Below are 22,372 nucleotides of genomic sequence, written 5' to 3'. Positions count from 1 at the left end.
AAAATACAGTATTGGGACAGGCATTCCCATTCCTGTTGGGAGAAATTGAAAGGAATAAAGGGCTTCCTATTGGCCCTAAATCCAGCAGGGCAAATTTCATTTGCTTTTAAGGCCTGGGATTAATTCTCTGAGATTTGATGCTCTGTCCTCTAGGCTCCTAGGCATGGCCCTACCCTTTGAGCCAGGACTGTGGCACCACCCTCTCTGTTCTCTACCTCTGCATCCGTGGCTCTTCTCTTGGAGTCATTTTTCTTTTTTCCTTGAAGAGTAGCACATGTTTGCAGCTGAACAACTCTATTAGCTCACTTCCTGCTTGTAGAATTTTGAGAGTGCAACAACTTTCATTTCATCTAGTATCTGTTTCTTTTAGTCTAAGGTGGCAGTGTTTCTGCTGGTATAACATTCTCAAAAGTCTTGTGGGTCTCCTATGTATGTAAAGGAGATCCTTGCCATTAGACAAGAGAGTTCTTCACAGATCCTTCCTGGATAACCTCTATTCCTGGCTTCTGCTGAGATGGTTGATTGTGTCCATTAGTCACACACCCAATCTCTTCAGAAAAGGTTTTCAGCCACCCCTTTGCCGCTTCTCCAGAGTATGCTTTAGCATCTTTTGCAATTTAGATAGGCTGAGAATTTTCTAAATCATCAGGTGTTGGTTATTTGTTGCTTAATAGTTTCTTACTCAATTTATCTCTTTTCTCTCACATTTTACTATAAGTGGCAAGGAGAAACCAGTCTACACCTTCAACACTTTGCCTGGAAATCTCCTCAACTACATATACAAGTTCATCTTTTACCAAGTTTTACTTGGTAAACTCTACTGTTTACACAGTAGAACATATTTCAGTCACGTTTTCTGCCACTTTACAGCAAGCATTTCCTTTTCTCTACTACCCAATATCATATTCTCCATTTCCTTTTTGAAACCTCATCAGAAGCCCCTTAATGTTCATATATCTACCAACATTCTATTACGATACGTGTGTTCTCTAAGATGATAGAAGTTTTCTCTGCCATCCTCTTTACTTCCTTGTGAGCCCTCACCAGAATTCTCTTAACATCTCGTTTTCTACCATAATCTCTCAAGGCAATCTAGGCTGTTTTTATTTTAGATATTTATTACAGCAGCACCCTATTTTTTGGTACCAAAATCTGTATTAGTTCCCTAGAATTGCCATAACAAATTACCAAAAACTTGGTGGCTTAACACAACAGAAATTTATTTTTTCACAGTTTTGGAGGTCAAAAATCCAAAATTAAGATTAAGTAGGGCCATGTTTGTTCTGAAGACTTGAGGGGAGAATCCTACCTTGCCTCTTCCAGCCTCTGTTAGCTCCTATTGTTCCTTGGCCTGTGGCAGTGTAACTCTAATCTGCCTTCATTTTCACATTGTCTTCTCTGTTTCTCTGTCCATGCTTTTCTGTCTTTAATGTCATTCTCGTTGGATTTAGAGCCCTTTCTAATCTACTTTGATCTCATGTTGGGTCTTACCTTAATTACATCTGCAAAGATCCTGTTTCCAAATAAGGTCATGTTCTTTTCTTTTTCTTTTTCTTTTCAGTTCCCCTTCCCCTTCCCCTCTCCTCTCCTCCCCTCTCCTCCCCTCCCTTCTTCTTTTCTTTCTTCTTAGATAGGGTGTCACTATTTTGCCCAGGCTGGTCCCAAACTCTTAAGCTTAAGCAGTCCTCCTGCCTCAGCCTCCCAACTAGCTGGACTTAGAGGCATGCACCACTGCACCCAGCAAGGTCTCTTCTGATGTTCAAGGTTGAAATAAATTTGTGTGGGTGTGGGAGGGAGGAAGACTTTCAACCCACTACAGTCTGTCTCTTTTTAGGTAATTATAAATGGTCTTGTATAATCTGTTTACAAATTTGAAAAATTTCAAAGGCTGTGAAAAATTATTTCCTTACGAAATTATTTCACAACATCATAACACCCTTAATGTTAATGTTCATATTAGAGATTATTGAATTAGGAAAATCACTTTTCTCCTTAGACTTTATAACATATATTAGAAGTAGGGGGGTTATTTAATGTACCTTTACTTTTTAACGGGGATATTTCACACAAGTGCATGTACACACACATGTGAATATACGGCACTAAAGTTCTATTGACTTCAAGAAGTTTGTTACTTAATATTTATTGATACCAATGTAGTAAGATCCTAGATTACCTCTTTATTGAAATATTGGTGGTCTCCAATTGATTAGAATGAATACTTGAGTTTAGATTTCCTTGAGATATTTGCATGTTTCAAGATGAACTCTAAAATATTTAGTGAGTTCTTTAAATATTTAAATAACTCAGAGGAAAAATATTTTTATGAATAACAGAAATCAAATTTAAGCATATTTAGTTGAGTTTCAGTCATGTGAGATTGTTAAGATCAAGGATGGTGCCTCTAAATGGAGGAAAGCAGACTGTTGTTACAGAGAAAAGGAAAAAAAGTAGTATCATAAAGGGAAGAGATCAAATAAAATGAAAATTGGGGGTGATACAGAAATGTATTATTAATACAAAAGAAGGAAGATGGCAGAAATGAGGAATTATCAGAAAAGTGAAATGTCTAAAAAACAAGGGCAAGAGATAGCATAAGAGGAAGACTAAGGAGAGCAAAAGATGAGAAATAATGCAGTGAATAGCTTACTGTTAAAGGGATAAAGATTAATATACGAATTTCCTTCACCTTCAGTCAAATTATTAGAGGGTAACCATAGTCTTCATATCATTTGCTCAAGTCAAGCTGTTTGTATAATTTTGCCAGAAAATAGTAGAAATCATTTTACATATTGTTCACTAAATTTCAGGTAAATATTATTTATATATTAATAATATATTGATATGGGATTTTGTATATTATATATGGTATATATAATTATATGTTTAAAGGTAAATATTTATATATTCTCTTCAAGGCAGTAATTTTGTTTTTGATGTAGACACTGAAAAGTCACATGCAAACCCATACAAAGTAAACTGTTTAACATTTCAAATAAAAGTGGTGATAAAACATTTTTAATCCTCAGTTATAAGAACTGACATAGAATTATACTTGAATATGAATGAGGCAGATTTTAACATCCAGGTCAGTAACATAATATATTGTTTTGCTTTTGTCATATTATTACTAGTCATGAGGTTTTTCTACACTATTGTATGCTTTCCTCATATTCAGTAAATATCTGACTAATCAGTCTTATACACCAGCATTATAAACTACTTTTCTACTGCTTTTTCATTCTTAAAATTAAATTTAATATTCAAACTGACCTGTAGAAGTGAATGTTTGTATCCTCTCTATTGCTTGCAAATTGTCAAGGTGTAGAAGAGTTTAATGTATCAGAACTGTACATGGTTGCCTTATCAAGTCCTTTAATTTCTAGACCACAGTTCTCTCTAGGTTGATATATTATAACCCAATTACTTTCTTCTACTTAAATCCTCCAGTGGATAAAGGACTTTAATATGCTCAAGTTTTTTAGATCATTGTATCCAAAGTGTCATTGAATATCTGAATTTGAAATCCTATTGACCCACTAAAAGGAAAATGAATCTTTACAACTGAGAGACATTTAGTCATATTATATAGTGATTCAACTCAAGATGGGTGAGAAAAGCCTTCACCTAATATAATTTTGATTTCCTGCTTTAGGAATCCTGAAATCATGGATCACCCACATATGCTTTGAGACATGCTTTAGATTTTTTTTCTTGAAGCCCTGCAACTTCCCTAAAAATTGAATGTATTATAGAACAGACCTATGGTAAGTGGGCTTTTTCCTCCTTTTTCTTCTGTCCGTTTCATGTTCATGTTAAGTCCTATGACTGTTGCAATGCTGCTCCCTGGTGGACACAGTGCAATTTCTAAAGTTGGCACTTAATACATGGGCAAATAACTGGTTAGCTGGACCTGCTGAGGGGAATCCCTGGCTGTACTCACAAAAAACCAACAGTAGGCAACAAAAGCAACTATTACCATAATGCTGCTATACCATTGCCATCATGTTGCTATCTGGAGCCTGATGAAAGTCTTGCTTCTAAATTTCATTTTCTAATTCCTATTTAGTGGCATCTAAATGTTATAACAAACATATTTTGAAGGATAATTGTAGGTGGTAGACCTCTTGGGATTTCCTAAATTGTGTATGTGTATTTTGTACTGTGAGTCAGTTTACTCTTATTATTATATCTTTTATAATAATTTCAATTCCCTATAGTTTGGTTTTTCCAAAGGAAATATTTAAAACCACTCTAGTATAATTACATGAGACATTGTTGGATATATTTTGAACGAATCACCCTATGTTACATTTTATACAGTGGACTTTAAATGTGACTTGTTTTGTGTATCTATCCTATAATCCAGCTATCATTTTTTTTAGTATGCACTGTGAATCATACTTAAACAGAGTGATACTGGGTGGACTTCAACTGTGGTGTCTGTGACCTTATCTATCATGGTTTCTCACATTGTATGTGTACACAGGTACTTCCAGAATTGTTTTAAAATGTGTGAGAGTTAAAAGTGTGTTTCTTCCTGCCTTTGAGCTAAAATATTCTAATTTTTAGAATGTTGCATGCATAAAAAATTATTACCTGGGTATCATTTGGAAGTTTTTTAAGTGAGCATACATTTTCTTGAAAAGAAAAAAAAGTGACAGAAACAACACTGAGTGGCTAAGCAGGGATCTAGCAGGATAACTGATCCAATACTTTTTAAAGGCCGGTTGTTTTTGGTTTTTGGTTTTGTAGCCATTGGGAAAGCCTGTGAAATCCACACTTAATTAGGATTGTGGGCAATTAGGCATACTAACTTATTTCTTTATTATTAAAATATTACATAAAACATATGAAATGTAGGCCAAGAAAATAAAATTGTTAGCAAAAAGAGGAATCCTGTCTTCCTTCTCTATAAAAAATATATTAGTATTACTTCAGAAAATATATAATTTTTTGTTGTAAAATGTAACATGACATAGAAACATAAATGTATAATACAATCAATAATTACATATTAAATACAAACATCCATGTAACCACAGAGCATTATTCTCTATTTAATTTTGTCACTTTCATATGTATTGTTAACCATGTGTATTCTTTCCTCCTTTATTCAACATTATGTTGAGTGTCCATGCAGTTTCATACAGTTTTATTTCATTTGTTTTCATCATTATATATTATTCCTTTGAAATAAATATGGCAGAATTTTATTAATCTATTCTACCATTAGTGGATGGTTGGCCTGTTTCTGGTATTTGGTTATGATATACGACATTGCTATGAATGTTTTTTTACAAATATCCTGGTTATATATCATGTGTTTTTTTAAATCTATCAGGTGTCAAGTAATTTATTTTTAGGTTAGAAAATATTTAATATCAAGGTAATTGATTATAGTGGTATTTTAAATGACTACATGAGAAATTTGTTATATCTTGACAGTACCAAATATTACATGTTGGAAAAGATTCTGAAGTGATTATAATTTCTTTTCCTGTAGGCCTTAAATACAGAGTAAAGTGACATATAGTTTGAGATAGTTTAACATAGTGGTCCCCAACCTTTTGGGCACCAGGGATGGATTTCATGGAAGAAAATTTTTCCAAGGACCAGAACGGGGAGGATGGCAGCCGGGGAAGTGGTTGGGGACAGGTGGTGGCGGGGTGGGGGGGAGGTGGGGCAGAGCGGAGGCAGAGCTCAGGCAGTATTGCAGGGCCCTGTTTTCCTAACAGGCCACTGACCAGTACTGGGTCGCAGCCTGGGGGTTGGGTACCACAGGTTTAACACATTGACTGCCACAGTAGATAAAAAAATGTTTTCCTTGGGGCCACACACAGTGTTTTATTACGAAAATAGAATAAAAACTTCAAAAACAAACAATCCTTTCTCATTTAATGAAAAATTTGTTATCTTTTATTTTCTGTGCATGAGTTATGTGCAACTTGAAAAATAGTTCACGTGGCTCCCAAGGTAAAGAGAAGTATGAGTTACATATGCTTCACAAGGCCCCAGGGCTCAAAACTAGGGTGCGTAAGTACAACTCACATGGCAGTTAATGTGTTAAATACAGAATACATATGCATCAATCTAAATATAGATGTAGATAGAAGACCTAATGAAGTAACTCTTTGTTTCACTTTATTAACACACATATTCTGTTCACTAACATGTCATGTTTTCTGTAACTCCTTCAATTTGCTGATGAAGAAACTAAGGCTGGCTAAAGAGATTGAGTCACTTGAACAAGGTCATTTAGCAAGTCGGAGCTAGAAACCAGACCAACCTGTCTACTTGGCAGTCACAACTTAAAGTAAACAAAGTGAAATCAGGACATTTTCTTGGGCGTTTCCAATCATTTAAGTGGAAATTTGCCTGAATAGCTTTCAGAAATTAACATATATTCTTTTGGCTATTAACCAGGAACTGGTTTAGCATAGGAAATTATTTATTTAAAGCCCCCAAAGTGTTATTGTACGTTATCGCAGCTCATCTTTCAAAAAGCAGCCATAGTATTTTCTAATTTTAAAGTGAGAAATTTTAATTTGAGAACTTCCTCATTCACTGGAAAAATTTACATCTCTCTTCTCTTAAACAGAATAAATTGTAGGTTTTTTTTTTTTTTTTTTTTTTTTTTGAGACAGAGTCTTACTCTGTCTCCCAGGCTAGAGTGCAGTGGCATCATCATATTAATAGCTCACTGCAGCCTCAAACTCCTGGGCTTAAGCAATCCTCCTGCCTCAGCCTCCTGAGTATAGGCACTAAAAGCACATGCCACCACTCCTGGCTAATTTTTTCTATTTTTGGTAGAGACAGGGTCTCTGCTCTTGCTCAAGCTGATCTCAAACTCCTGACCTCAAGGGATCCTCCCACTTGGGCCTCCCAGAGTGCTAGGATTACAGGCACGAGCCACCATGCCTGGCCCAGGTTTTTTTTTTTTTTTTTTAATGGCTCAGAATTGCCATTTTTCGTGAACATGAATCATTTTACGGAAGTGAAGTGATTTCTTCAGAATTGTTATTCTATGTTGAGCTGTTTTCTCTTAAATTATCCTAGCCTGATGAGCTTTTATGTCCTTAGAACTACTGTAATTTGTTTCTTATTTGTTTTATTTTATCTTTCTTAGGTAATTCTTGCCTTTTGTCAGTGCATTCTGTTACCACATCTTTAAAACCAAAGCATTTGCCTAACATTATATATTACTAACTGAGATCTTAAGTATGGTTTTGCCCCATCTGCTGACTATAGGGGCATAGAATATGTGGCAGCTTTTGAAATTTTACTTTGGTGTCAGTAACTAGTCTAGCCACTTTGTTTCAGGGTATTCAGATCTTCTCACAACTGATTTCTGTATGACAAAAATACAATACAGATTGTATATATACGAATGTATCCTTATTTGGGGAATAAAAATGATCATTTACATGTTTTCTAACAAAACAGTTATAGTCATATTGAAACTGGATTTACTAAAGGATTCCTTCAAATAGGAAGTACAGTGGACTTAAGTGTTTGTTTTCTAATTATTAAATATTTGATAGGATGGGCACTGGAATAAAAATAGTATATTAGGTAAAGATTAAATCACCTTTGAAATTATAGCTTTTAAAGAAAAGTTTTGTAGAAGTAACACAAATTACCTATGTTTCATGATTTCATGAAAACATTTAAGTGTTTCAGGAAAAACATTCATTTAAAAGTGAATTGCAACCATGTGATGTAGCTCATGCCTGTAATCCTAGTGCTTTGGGAGGCTGAGGCAGGAGGATTGCTTGAGGCCAGGAGTTTGAGACCAGCCTGGGCAACATAGTGAGACCCTGTCTGTAAAAAAAAATAGAAAAATTAGCTGGGCATGGTGGCGTATTCCTGTAGTCCCAGCTACTCTAGAAGCTGAGGCAGGAAGATCACTGGAGCTCTGGAGTTTGAGATTGCAGTGAGCTATGATGATGGCACTGCACTCTAGCCCAGGCAACAGAATGAGGCCTTGTTTCAAAATAAATAAATAAATAAAAAGGCAAAAGTAAAGTGCATTTGCCTGCTTACCCAATTATAAACTATTAAATGTGAATTAAAAAAATATTGGAGTTGAGAATATATTTGTCTTTAGATCACAGAAGATATTGGGAAGACAAATAGTTGCTATTGCAGCACATTTAGTAATCAATATGAGGATTTACCGTGTTGATGAGTTTTTTTAATTTGAAAGTTTATTTGCTTTTAAGCTTACCAAGTCAAGTTTTAAGGCAACAAATTTTACATTTGCATTTGGGAAAAAGTAAACAAGAGCTTCATGTAGTTTATTGCAGTGAGCACATCGTTGAAAATTGCCTTATGGACAAAGTTTTTTAGAGGCTCAAAAAGAGGAATAGCATTTTCAGGAATAAATTTGAGATGCTTGTGTGGTGGAAGTGAAAATGATGAAACTCCACGGAAGGCCAATTTTCAATTTCTAGAAAAAGACCAATGCATTTACCTGTTGTCACAATACCGATTCTGGGAATTTATTACAGAAATTCTTACTTACTTACAAAATAACGTTCATAGGAATTTTCATTGTAGCTTTGTTTGTGGTAGCATGAGATTGGAAAGCCCTTAATGTCTATCAGTAGGGTGCTGGTTGAATGAAGTGCACATATCTATACAGTGAAATACTCTACAGCTGTTAAAAAAAAAGATGTTTTCTATATGCAGATTTGGAAAGTTTTCCCCACATACGTTATTTGGAAAAAGCATTCAAAGTAGTATGTACAGTAAACTACTTTTTGTGTAAAGGGAGAGAAGAATAAAGAGAGAGGAGAATAAAATTACATATTCATATTTGCTAATATTAATATTTACATGGATAAAATCTGGAAGGGTATACAAAATCTAAATCCTGTGTGAGGGTGGGGAGGAAAGCAGGGTAGGTGGGACTTTTTACTGTATATCTTTTAGATTAGTTTTAACTTTTGAGTATGTAAATATGTTACTAGTTAAGAACAATTTTGTTTTATTTGTGAACCAGCTGAGAGTAAAAGGGGTAAACCTGCTATTTGTACCGTACAATTAGTCATTTTTATTCTTTTATCCCTAGAGCATGGCAGATAATAAGCAGTATATCATCTTTCTTAGCTTATTTCTTTAAATAAGCATCTTAAGATTCTTACAGCATCTTTTCAATATGAGAAAAAATGTATTGTAAAATCATATATTGATTCCAGTATAGAAATAAGGGAAAATATTTAAGTGGGAGATAGGAGATGTATAGTTTAGTTCATTATCAGATTATCATGAAGTTTCATTTAATTTGTGTGATATTCATATTAAAGAGTAATTTTTCTTTAACTTCATTGAAAAAATAAAATGAAACTTTTTAAGGAATATCTATTATGTAATAAGCTTTCATGATTAATAAACAAAAGCTTATAAAATTTTGGGGCAAGGGAGAAAATGGCAAGCACCTACTCTTTATACGGTCGTATCTTCTGTACTACTTTAGTTTTCCACATAAAAGCAAATTTTCAGTCCTGCGATTGTTTTAAAAACTCTGTTAGAATAGTAGCAGCAGTTGTTCTCAGCACAAAGACTAGATATCCCTGAAAATATGATTGGAGGCAGGGGGAGATAATAGGGTAAATGACTGTTCTCCATTTATAAGAGTCCAAGAACTTAGCTGTAGAGTTGAGAATGTGATTACTCAAATAGATATTATAAGAACTCTCAGTTACACATCTTAGTTGTTCCTAAAGTTCTTATGACAAGGATTTTGACTACCTTTGTATATCTGTGTATTTGTGTGTAAAACTGCCTTTTCTAAAGAAAGCTACAGATACAGAAAAGGCACAAATTGTGTAAGTAGATGGCTTAATGAGTTTTTCATAAACCAAAACATCCATGTAACCAGCACCCAGATAAAGAAAAAGAACGTTATCAGTACTCCAGAAGATACCTTCATGCTCCCTTCCAGCCACTATTTCCCCTCCCCAAGGATAACCACTACCCTGACTTTTAATAAGAGATTAGTTTTGCTTGTTTTTGTATTTTATATACAGAATTATACAGTATAATTTTTTGTCTGATTTTTTTTGTTCAACAATTTGTCTTAAGATTCATCCACATTGTTGCACGTAACTACATGTTGCATGTATTTTGTTCTTTCTCATTGCTTCAGGTAGTTGTGATTATATATCACAATTACTGTTTATCCATTTTACTAGTGGACATTTGGATGGTTTCTGTATAATGCTATTATCAACTTTCTAGTACATATCTCTTGAATAATGTAAGTACATGTTTCTTTTGGTGATATGTCCAGGAGAAAAATTACTGGATCATGTGTATTAATATATATATGTCCAGCTTTAATCAATACTGCCAGTTTTCTAAAATTGTTGTGCCAGGTTACATTTATAGTATGTGAGAGTTCTAGTTGCTCCATGTGTTTGCCACTACTCAGTTTTTTTTTTTTTTTCATTTTTCCTATTCTAGTGATAATCCATTATGGTTTTACATTGTCATTCCCTGATGATTAATGAAGTTGAGTACCTTTTCATATGTATATTGGCTATTTGGTTATTCTCTTTTGTGAAGTGCCTGTTCCCCTCTTTTGCCCACTTTTCTATTAGATTGTTATTTTCTTTGACTTGTAGGGTTTTTTTAATATATACAGAACATGAGTCCTTCGTTGAACACAGGTATTAAAACTATTTCTCCCACTCTGACATTTCCGTTTTCACTCTCTTAATAGTGCTTTTGATTAACAAAAGTTTATGATTTTAAAGTAGTTTGGTTTATCATTTATGTTTAGTGTTTTTTACTCCTTGTTTAAAAAATGTTTGTCTGCTTCAAGGATACTTTATCTTCTAAGTTTTTCTCTAAAAGTGTTTTCGTTTTATCTCTTGGATTTATAATATTAGCCTGCAATTCTTATGTTAGGCAATTATGCAGTGCTTTTTGGACTCAAGAATCTGTATATGGAGACAGAGAAAATGGAGGTGAACTTAGGTGAACTTAGGTGACCATGATTATATTCTTTCTATAAAATACCCTCTTAAGGAAACAGTGTGTTTATCAATGTTTACTTTATGTGCAGCTTTAATGTACTGCTTTATTTGTTTGCCTTTGAGGAGAGTCTACTAGAGTATTCAGAGAGGAATTTCTGGGGTGACAAAATAAATTATTTAACATTTTTATGGATAGTAGTGTTCATAAATATGTTTATTCAGGAAATACAAAATTTTGCAAAGTATTCACAGACACAATCCCAGTTACCTCATTCTGGCATAATTTACTCTGTTAAAGCTTAGGATATTAAGTAAACATTTTCTTCACTTGAGGGAAAAATTAAGTTTTAACTTTTGTCACCAGAGCAATGTAAAATGCTAGCTATTTGAAATTATTTTTATAAACTTTTAAAATATTATTTTCAGTAGGATTTCTTGTAGTTATCCATTTATATGCAAGTTATGAACACTTATGAAGCCTTCAATTATGCTTTTTATTGTTCAGAAATATTTTCACTATATGTTCTGATTATGGGCTTTTATTTATATTGTAGAAAAGTGTTTCTGTATACCCTGATATTTTTTTTTATGTTGTCAATAATGTATATTATTAACTTCATGATTATTGTATTACTTAATTTTATATTTATATTTCATAATGAGAATAATTGCCTATTTTAAAATGTATTTTGTCTGAACACAGTGCTGAAATTAAAGAAAGGTGATTGTACATGACTCTTCACTAAGCATTTAGATATTTTTCACTTGTCAACTACATTTTTTAGTTTAAAGCATCAAATTAAATATTTTATCCTGGCTTTTATTTTAATTCATGCATTTAAAAACTGAAATTCAGATAAAAGATAGTTTCAAAATAAATTCAGTATATTATTTATGAGTGGAGCAACACATTAGCATTGGGTTCACAATAGATCATATCGCTTTTATTCCATCTTACAAGCTTAGCAGCACAAACAGAATAATCAACATATTATTTGGCTGTCATCTGCTGAACAGAAACCAGAGATCACAAGGAGGTTTTCCCTAGCTGTGGTGATGGCCTTTTTGTTCCAAGCCCCCATCTGGGAGGGCCATGGTGTGTTATCATATGGAACGCGGGGTTTTCTGTAATCTGCTTAGCTGCACTGCAGTTTGAATCTTCATTCCATGTTTGTGTAATTTATAATTTTAATGAGACCATGGCTCTTGTGGGCTTTGAAATATATTAAAAGCTCTTTTGTGCATATGCTTTTGTTCTTGCTTAATAGGCTCAGTGTATTTAAAACTGATGAATTTTTATTCATGAATTTGGATGTCTGGAGATTAACTCAGACTGAATATCATTGCACTCATCTATTGATGGTTAGAAAGTTTTTTTGTTATTATTTTGGTGTGTGTGTGTGTGTGTGTGTGTATGTCAATGTGTGATTCTTGTAATCAGAAAAGGAATAAACCTATATAATTTTAACAGGCTAGCAAAAAGTGGTATGATTAGGTCATAAAATTGATTTGTTTTATTAATCTAATTTATTGATACTCATATTTCATCTTTAGTGTATAGATAAATATTATAAACAAATAATTATGCAAAAGGAACTTTTAAATGAGTTAATACCTTAAGTACTTTTGTTTATATTAAAATCATATTCCAATATGTGACAAAGATAACTTTGTATTTTAACTGTATAATATCAGCTGTCTGTGGTCATTCTAAATGAATCATTATATTTCTTAAATTATTTTCAGTTTTACTTATTTCTATAAAACCCTTTTTGTTGAAGGATTTTTTAAAAAACTTCATTGATCAATGTGATGAAAAGAAAAATGGATAAGCAGCTTACTAATAATTTATAATATTGATTTTTTTAAGTTTGCTAACATTCTGAAATATACTAAATGCTTCCAATTTCTAGTTATTACTTAAATGTATTTTAAAAGTTTGAATATAAACAATTATATAGCACCATAGAAAAAAATCATGGCCCTTTCTAGATCCAAACATGTTTGAAGTTGCCATCTATTGAGCTCAATGACAGGGTAAGACACAGACCTCACTAGTCTTTTCTAAAGTTACTAAAGAGATGATTCTTTTTAAAAGCTAATATTTACTGGACTAAAGCATTTTGTAACTACTTAATATGTATCATATCATTCTGTTTTGGTAGATGATGGTCAAAAATTTGGCAGGTCTGTCTTCTCCCACCACTATCCTTAAACTAGAAATATGAAATAGAGGCTAAAATGACAGGATTTTGTACTTTCTTTACTAAGCTTATCTAACACTGGAATGTTTATCCTTCTGTCATTAACCCTCTGCTTCAATATTTTTATTAGTTGCACAGTTTCATTTAGCTTAGGAATATATTATTGAAAAATGTATGACCTGCTAAAGTGGTGCTAATAGGAATATAGTGTGAATCACATATGTATTTATTTAACCGACTATATCCAAAATATTATCTTTCAGCACGTATAAAACATATAAAAATATAAAAATTAATATAAAATAAAAATTAAAATAGTTTACTTTCCCTTTCTTAAAAGAAGGGTATTCAAAGTCCAATGTGTATTTTATACTTATAGTACATCTCAATTTGCACTAGTCATATTTCAAGTGCTTAGTAGCCGCATGGGGCTAGTGCCTACCTTATTGGACAGTGTAGCTCTAGAGTATTGCACAATCATAACAAAAATATGTATGTTTTGCATTCCTCATTGTTTTTTATAGTATCCTAGTCAAGGTAACCAAAGAATAACATTCATATGCTATGCAATTGAAATTACATACAGTGTTTTTTATAGCTCTACCTCTGGTACTATTAGTATACATCTGTCTGTTCAATACATAAAATCAGAATTGTGTCACCTGACTTCTGAGTATCTATCTGATATTATATGCTTAAGGATATTGTGAGAATGAGGAGATAATGACTAATGTAATATAATGTTCCTCAAAAATTGTGGGCAAATCAAACTTGTCAAATAGCCATATCTCAAATACACTGAGAAGCTTAGTTTTGCCAGAATCCCGTGGAAAGTCTTAATCCTTTTTTTTTTTTAAATAAAGCTGAGAATTTCTTCTCTTCACATCCTTAGAGTTTTTCTGGACAAGTGTTTGTGTAAATGTATATGAATCTCTCTTTTCATATGTTTGCTTAGAGTTAGTATAGCTGTAAACTTTATGAGAGGAAAAAAGCTGATCATAAAATACTGTTTTCTAAATTTCTTTAGGATTCTATACATTTAAAATGTTCTGTATACATTCAAATATGAGGATAGATTACTTCACTGATAAATGTTTTTAAAACATATAGTTAGGAATTATAAAACCTTGAATTACAGTTGATTTGCATTGATTCAAATATTTTATAGTTATAAAATGATCAAGAAGATTTATATAAAATACAGCAGGTGTTCCTGTCTTATAAAATGAAAGCCAGATATAATTAACCTTCTTGCTCAAGTATGATTTAGAAAAAATCGATCTCTGAATTTTTCACATTTTCTAAATTTGAGGGATATGACCTAATTTTTATGTAATCTAATTTCCTGGAGTTATTAGTGAATACCTGTTGTATTCTTTGACTTACTTAAATTTTTATTGACTACTCCCTGTGACTTCTGCATTTAAAGTGTTGGCAGAAAATGTTAAACTATTCTTTAAACAATACCTCTAGGTTCTTGGAGATGATAAATCTGTCCATTGATTTCCTAATTTTATTATGTACACAGTCAATTGTAATCCAAGATTACAGCAAACAAGATGTTAATTTCTAGACATAATCTATGTACATTTCAATTACAGAGCATGATTGTTATAGAAGCACAGAATAAAAAGGAATAACATTTGTGCTATCCTCACAGGAGCTGTCAATAAAAGATGTAATAGGGGATTTAGGAATCTGGAAATGGCCAACTAATTTATGTGAATCTATTTTATTTCAGCTAGAAAGACCAAGCTCTTTTTCAGTCTGCACTGCATATTGCAGAGCACAGGCTGTCTATACAAAACCAGGCGGCTGCATATGGATAGTCCCTTGATATCATTCACTTGCTGTGTAATCTTATTATGCAAAGTTCTAATCTTCACCTAGAATGAATGCCTCTGGGTCAGAATATAGTCATATCAGGGTTTTTGAGGTCATGTTTTGTGATCCTTAGCTTATTCTTCTAAGTAGGGCTGGGATTTAAAGGGTATTCCCCAGACACTAGCAGAGATAGACAGCAGAACCTGCTGCCTTTTTGGAAGACAAGACCAACATGAGGTCCCTGGTAGGATTAAACTTGATTTGTAGCTGTAGGATTTTTTAACAGATGTATTATTGGACAGGGAATAGGGGGCCACCAGCACAGCAAAATTGAATCACGACTGGCATTCTCAGGGAGTTTGCTGCCTGCTAAAACAGCAGCTGCATGTGGATTTGACTTCTTTCAGGTGAAGCGACTTCCAGTCATTTGGAAAGGATGGGATGAAAAGGAACCTTGGTGATAATTTTGATGTCTGCAAGATTTAGTACCAGTGTAATGGGATTATCGGTAACACCTTCACTGCAGAAAAAGCCACCTGGCGCTATAACTGGCAGCATCTGAGAACTAATCCTTTCCCATCTCTTGGATGTCATTCATGAAGCTCAAAGCTATTTCTACCCTGCTAACTGTGATTAATTTTATAAACAACAACTAAAAATCAGGTGATCAATGAAAGAATATGTTTTTTATTAGTTATAATATGTTGCCTTATTTTAAGCTATATGACTTAAAAATTATGTAAGACATATACAAACTATAAACTATGTATGATTCAAAATTTATTAAACCATTCAGATAGAAAAGTTGATTAATGATGTTTTTTATACTTTTTCCAGTTGAGTGACTATACAGTATTTGCCATTGGTGAAAATTTATATTTCAGATTAAATATTAATTACTTTTATGTTCTTTTAGATATAAAGCCATTATGAATTTAATCAAAATGTCTATATGTGTAAGGAACTGAAATAATTTGTTTTGTCATATATTTTACCTGTTTAGGACTGCTTCAGTTGCTACTGATGAAATGTTTTTGGTGAATAAAATATTTAATAATATAAAAATATATAGACACATATTTTTGATAATTAAGGTAATGCTAGCTCAACCTGCTGCTGAAAGGGCTCTTTGTGAAAGTGTATAAGCTTAATATGTAAAGATCCTACAGCAGTTAATACCAATAATGAATGACTTAATTTTTAAAATCAGTAATTCTTAGTCAAGTTTTCCATTAGCGGATGGGGTTTAGTTATTTTCTCTAAAATCAATACATTAGTTAATTGGGTTTTTTTAGCATTTTTATCCCAACTAAAACCTTTATCAAGTACTTTATTTAGAGGTGTTAATTATTTTAATATTTTTCTCTAACACGATCCAGAATAAACTGAGAGAAAATGAAGTGAAATTATCCCATCAGTCACCCAAACAGTATGCAACATAACTGCCAAGACTAGAAAAGATAATTAGTGTTGTCAGTGTTATGATCCTAGAGTACTTAATTTTAAAATATTTATTCATAGAACTTGATTTTTATCTTAGTTTTTTTTTTAGTAGCTTTATATTTTAAAAAATAAAGTGTGAAACCTCAGTCTAAATGTTTTTAAACTTTAAAATTTTAACTACATATAGGAGACCAAAGTATTTTCTTGAAATTATAAGAATAATTATAATCATCCATTTTATACGTGGTATATTAATGTACTTATAGCCTCTGTTTCCATGTAGTTCCTTTTATTCTTCTCTATATAAGGTCTTTATTAGAAAAATCAGCAAATATAATAAATTATACAGAGTTCTTTTGTCAAATCTTCCTAGAAAACTTGTTATTTTTTATTTATTTATTCATTCATAATCCTGCCCCTTGGATTGCATAAATTTGTTATTCTTGTTATATTTCCTGTAATTGATTCCAAGCTATTGTATTCCAAGATATGTTTCTTCATTTTTGCCCCATTTAAAATGAATGAATGAGAAATCATAACAATATTTCTACTGAACTGCATTAATTTACAAAGGACTTCTTTAGCCTTCTATTTGTATTTTTGCTATCTGAAAAATTGGTTATTTAAAATTCTGCTATCTTACGAAAAGAGCTATCCATGAAATAAATGGACTAAAATATTTTTAATTTCAGATTATTTTGCCAGGTTGCTTATTATTTCAGAAAAATGTTTTGTGGTAGTTAATAATATTATATATATATATTTTTAAGTAGCTTTCTGATCAAAATAAAATTTGTAAGCTTTTATTAAATCTGTTCAGTATTTACTTTTCTATTTTTTATTGAGTTATTTATTTGAATAGCTCTTGAGAGTATTTTTTCCTTCTTCATCCTAAGCATCATGCTTATTTGATTAGGGGTGAGTATTTCCTTTGGAAAGTACCAAATAAACTCATAAGTAAATTCAACATAAACATATAAGGTCTTCTCAATGATATACATTCGTTTCATATAGATATAGGTTATTTGAATTTAATACCTTGTTGATAACTTATAAGAAATGTGGCTCATCTTAAAAAGCTAGATACTAATTTAATTGGCAGCACAGGTGACACATAATCATGTCAGTAACAGTTAAGGGAAGTCTTTTGGAAATAAGAGAATGGGATATGGGATGAGAGAAATGAGAAGAAATTTTTTTTGAAGAATGGTAAGTCAGGTGTAACAAAAGAGCAGGATGGGAATCAAAGGAATTCTTTTTTTCTTTTTTTTTTTGAGACAGAGTCTCACTCTGTTGCCCGGGCTAGAGTGGCGCAGCGTCAGCCTAGCTCACAGCAAGCTGAAACTCCTGAGCTCAAGCAATCCTCCTGCCTCAGCCTCCCGAGTAGCTAGCTGGGACTGCAGGTGCAAGCCACCGTGCCTGGCTTTTTCTATTTTTTTTTTTTTTTTTTTTTTCAGTAGGGATGGGGTCTCACTCTTGCTCAGGCTGGTCTCGAACTGAGCTCAAGAGATCCTCCCACCTTGGCCTCCCGGAGTGTTAGGATTACAGGCGTGAGCCTCCACACCTGGCCAGGAATTCTTGGTTATTTAAGAGATGATAAACTTTTTTTCTTTTTTGATGATTTATGAAACTTATTCTCTCTCTAAAGAGCCATGCATGAACTGTAGACTGGCATAGTGACAGCTAGCCTATGATAATGCTAGGTGATATTTCTTCCATTTGAATTAATATCCTTCCACTATTGCTTATTAAACTGCTGTATTGTTCTGAAATAAATCATATAGCAGTTGGGAAATTATTGGTAGATGAATGGGTTTGGTTTTGGTATTTCACTGTTTGGGAAGTGCTGTTTGATTATATTAAACATGTCAACTATTTATTCTTTATAAATATAAAGTGAAAGTGAATTTCAGAAAATAACATTGGATTAATGAAATACATCAAAATATTAGCATTATAAAGTTCATTTGATAAAAATTTCTAGAATTATCCCAAAGGTAACATTAAGTTTAAAAATAAATTCATTAAAGTTTTGTCCAGTTTCTGAAAATGTTGAGTATTTCAACAGTGGTCTCAAATGACAGCACGAAGTCCTTTACTGGGCTTCCTTCCTGGGGGGTTATTTAAAACTACAGGTTCTGCAGCCTTGTTCCCAGAGATTCTCCTTCATTAGCTCTATGATGGAGCCTGGGAATTTGGATTTTGAATTTTGAATTTTGGTTGATATTAGGTTATCAGGTTATTTTGATGTTGCACTCAGATTGAATACTGCTTTAAACCTTAAAGTAATGACAGTCATTTCCTCTGGGAATGAAACAAAATAAACAGGTTTTAATAAAATCTTCATAGATTATAGGGATCTGAGTGCTCTGAATTTGCAGTTATAGAAAATAAAAAATATCTTCTGCACAAGTCTTACAGTAGATTTAACATTTATAGATTTGAACAATTCATGAGCAGCTCTGAAGGTGATTTTGAAATGGCAGGAATTTGAATTACTTTGATGGAGAGTCTGCTCTGTGAGAGTGAATTATTAAGCTATTGAGCAGAGTACACTATTCAGCATCTATGTCTTAATGAGTCTTTGTTTTTCTCTGCTTGTCACAATAACTTCCATTTAGGATCTGAAGTGGACATATATCTTTCAGTTACTTTGTATGCATCATTCTGTGGGGAAAATGTATTTTGTGTAAGTATTCTTGAATTTGAAAATCACAAAGCTCTCAGAAATGTCAAAATCTATTTTTTCTTGTCCAATTGAAGGTGAATGTGGCAAAATTGTGATGTTGAGATTCGTCTTCTACTTCCCCATCTACTTGTTTTTGTTCACCTTTTCTTAATGTGAACATGTCTTTAAATGCCAATTTATTCTCTAACTCTGTTCCTCTATCAGAGCAAAAAAATTTATAATATTAATTACTTTGCTGATTGGCTGAATGAATTTCTGTAAACTGGTGGTCTCAACATTTGACACATTGCATTTCTTTCCTATTTCTGAAACAAAATGCTTCCTCTTCTTTTCAGAGGAATTTCAGACCTGAACAATCAGGTGGACATTTTCTTTGTGGCTTTGGGTATTCTGAAATTACTCTAAGTCTTCTTCAGTGGTTGGATCCAAATCAGGATCTTAGAATTGGATTCTAAGAAGGAATCTTTAATTTCTTTCCAGCTTCCAGAGTTCACTTTGTTCAATCTTTTTAGCTGGTTTTAACATCAGTCTAATCTCTTTTTCCCATATGACGCTTTACTCCCAGTACCTATTTTATTGTTTCCAAAAATTTCTTTCATTTAAGGTGATGAGAGGCAGTATGGTATAGTGGTAGACTTTAGAGCCAAACCACCTCATTTTGAATTCTGGCTCTGCCTCTTATAAACTGTGGGATTTTGAATAGTTTTTTAACCTCTCTGCCCCTTTCTTTATCTGTAAAATAAAATACCTAAGTTCTCATAGAGTTGTAAGGGTTAAGTGAGTTAACACATGTAAAGTGATTGGAACAATACCTGCCTAATTCTCTCTGTTATCATTTTGGTTTTGCCTAAATTACTCCCTTTAGTATGTAAGCTGGCAAAAATTTTCTCAAAACTTGTTTTCTGAAAGTGTTTTTATTTTTGCTTTAGCTTTTGAGGTATGTTTTCATCGGGTATAGAATTATATATAGATTGGTGATTTTTAGCGCTTTAAAGATGCCATTTCATTTTCTTCTGGTTTGCATTATTTCTTATAAAAAAGTAGCCATTCCATTCTGTTGAACAGACAAAATTGTTTCTTTGAAAATAAGTTAACCTTTGTTTCTGACGAATTTTAAACTTTTGTTATTATCTTTTTCAGCTGTTTGACTCTACTGTGCCTGGATGTATTTGTTTGTTTTATATTTATCCTGTTCAGGGTTTGTGGAATTTCTTGAATTAATGAGATAATGTCTTTTATCAGTTTGGTAAGTTTTCCACTAGTATTTCTTTAAAATATTGCTTCTGTCCTATTTTCTTTTCCTTTCCTTTAGGTCTCTGATTATGCTTGTTTCGTGTATTGTCTGCCTGTTTTCCTCTTTGTGTGGCAATCTGATTGCATTCTCCCAACTTGCATTTCAGTTCAATTGTCTTCTGTTAGGCTGAGCTTAGTAGGCTGAATCTGCTAGTAAATCTACATAATGAATTTTCAATTCTAGTTATTGTATTTTATCCTGTAGTATTGTGTTATGTGTAATTTTCATTTGATTTTTTTGATAGATTTTAGGTCCCTGCTGAACTTTATCTTTTCCTCCCTGTTTTTGAATGTTAATCATATTTTATTAACATGTTAACTTATTAACATGTGATATTAAATGTTATTTTTAAAACTTCATATGTTAACTTGAATATCTGAATCACCTGTTGTTCTTTCTGTTGTGTATTTTTCCTCTTAGTTTTCAGTCATTTCATTCTGCTCTGATTGAATGTAGTCATTGCTACTATTTTAAATGCTTATAATCTTTGATTGAGTTAAATTAAAGATTATAATGATGCATTTTTAAAATTGGAAAAGTATTTGAATAAACATCTTTCAAAGAGGATATACAAATGATCAATAAGCACATGAAAAAGATGCTTAACATCTTTTGTTATTAAGGGAATGTAAAAATAAATCAAAGCCACAATAAGATAGTACTTCATACTTATTAGGATGGCTATAATCAAAATATGGACAATAATAAATGTTGGTGAGGATATGCGTAAATTGGAGACCATATACATTGGTGCAGCCATTTTAGAAAACAGTTTGGCAGTTACTGAAAAGTTATACAGATTATTAACCACATGACCTAGTAATTCCATTCCTAGGTTTATATCCAAGAGAAGTGAAACATATATCCACACAAAACCTGTACACAAATGTTCATAGTAGTATTTTTTATAATAGCTGACAGTGAAAATAACCTAAATGTCTGTTAACTCATGAATTAATAAACTAAAGTGGTATATGTGTGCATTGGAATATTATTCAGCCATAAAAAGGAATGATATTCTGATACGTGATACATTATGGATGAACCTTGAAAACATGATGCTAAGTGAAAGAATCACAAAACACCACATATTATATGATTTCATTTATATGAAATGTCCAGGATAGGCAAATCCATAAAGACGTGGTTGTCAGGAGCTAGAAGGAAGTGGAGGGGGGAATGGAGAGTGACTGCTAATGGGTATAGGGTTTCTTTTTGAGGTGATAAAAATGTTCTGGAATTAGATAATGATGATGGTTGCACAATCTTTTGAATATACGAAAACCCACTTAATTGTACACTTCCAAAAGGTAAATTTTATGGTATGTGAATAATATCTCAGATTTCAAAAAAAGCCTTTCCTCTGAGGTAATAAAAATATTGTGGAAGTTCTAAAATGTATTCTTCCTATGAAAATTAAGGGATTTTGTTTTCTGGTGTTTTTCCCCAGCAGTATGAACAGGTTAGTTGAATCCTGTCAAGGGTTGGTCTTATTCTTTGTTAAGCCTGATTTATTTCAGCTTTGCCTTCACTCCTAGGCGGTAACTTTGTTGTAGTCCTAACATGGCCAACCTTGGAAGGTCTTGAAGTTTAATCTCTCTATCCCTAACGTTGTGTGGTTTTCTTTGGTTGCTGACATTGCTGCAACCCAGATCTTTAGCCTTTTATCTGCTGCTTTCTAATGAACTTCTGGAATTCTAATACTGTTCAGGTATTTGGAGTTGACTAGCATCCTAAAAGGTTTCGTCCTTTCTACAGTTTGACCCTCAGATTCTATCTGCTTTGACAGCCAATAATTCCAACTTCTGTCTCAGCCAAATGGGACTGCCACTTTCTACTAAAACTCTTGTTTCTTGTGCTGTGAATTGGCCAATGCCCTAATGGAAAAGTCCAGGTGAATGTGGAGCTCACGTTATGTTCTTCTCTCATAGAT

General features: G+C 32.7%; 1 protein-coding gene across 10 annotated transcripts in view; it reads left to right on the top strand.

The window, feature by feature from the left end:
* Nucleotides 1-22,372, top strand: part of IMMP1L (inner mitochondrial membrane peptidase subunit 1) — a 66,996-nt gene that overhangs the window by 19,643 nt on the left and 24,981 nt on the right. For 3 of the 10 annotated variants that reach the window (XM_045557724.1, XM_045557719.1, XM_045557725.1), the window contains exons 2-4: nucleotides 3,656-3,767; nucleotides 19,078-19,145; nucleotides 20,286-20,391. The exons of 2 other annotated variants lie outside the window; for them this stretch is intronic. The gene's annotated coding sequence lies outside the window, so the exon portion shown is untranslated. Of the gene's footprint in view, nucleotides 1-3,655; nucleotides 3,768-15,420; nucleotides 15,677-19,077; nucleotides 19,146-20,285; nucleotides 20,392-22,372 lie in introns of all 10 variants that reach the window. 5 more of the 10 variants (XM_045557722.1, XM_045557721.1, XM_045557728.1 and 2 more) reach the window with 5 other exon arrangements.

The sequence above is a fragment of the Lemur catta genome, chromosome 7 (genome assembly GCF_020740605.2).
Source record: "Lemur catta isolate mLemCat1 chromosome 7, mLemCat1.pri, whole genome shotgun sequence".
NCBI classification, from domain to species: domain Eukaryota; kingdom Metazoa; phylum Chordata; class Mammalia; order Primates; family Lemuridae; genus Lemur; species Lemur catta.
This window is presented reverse-complemented; position numbering and strand designations above follow the sequence as displayed.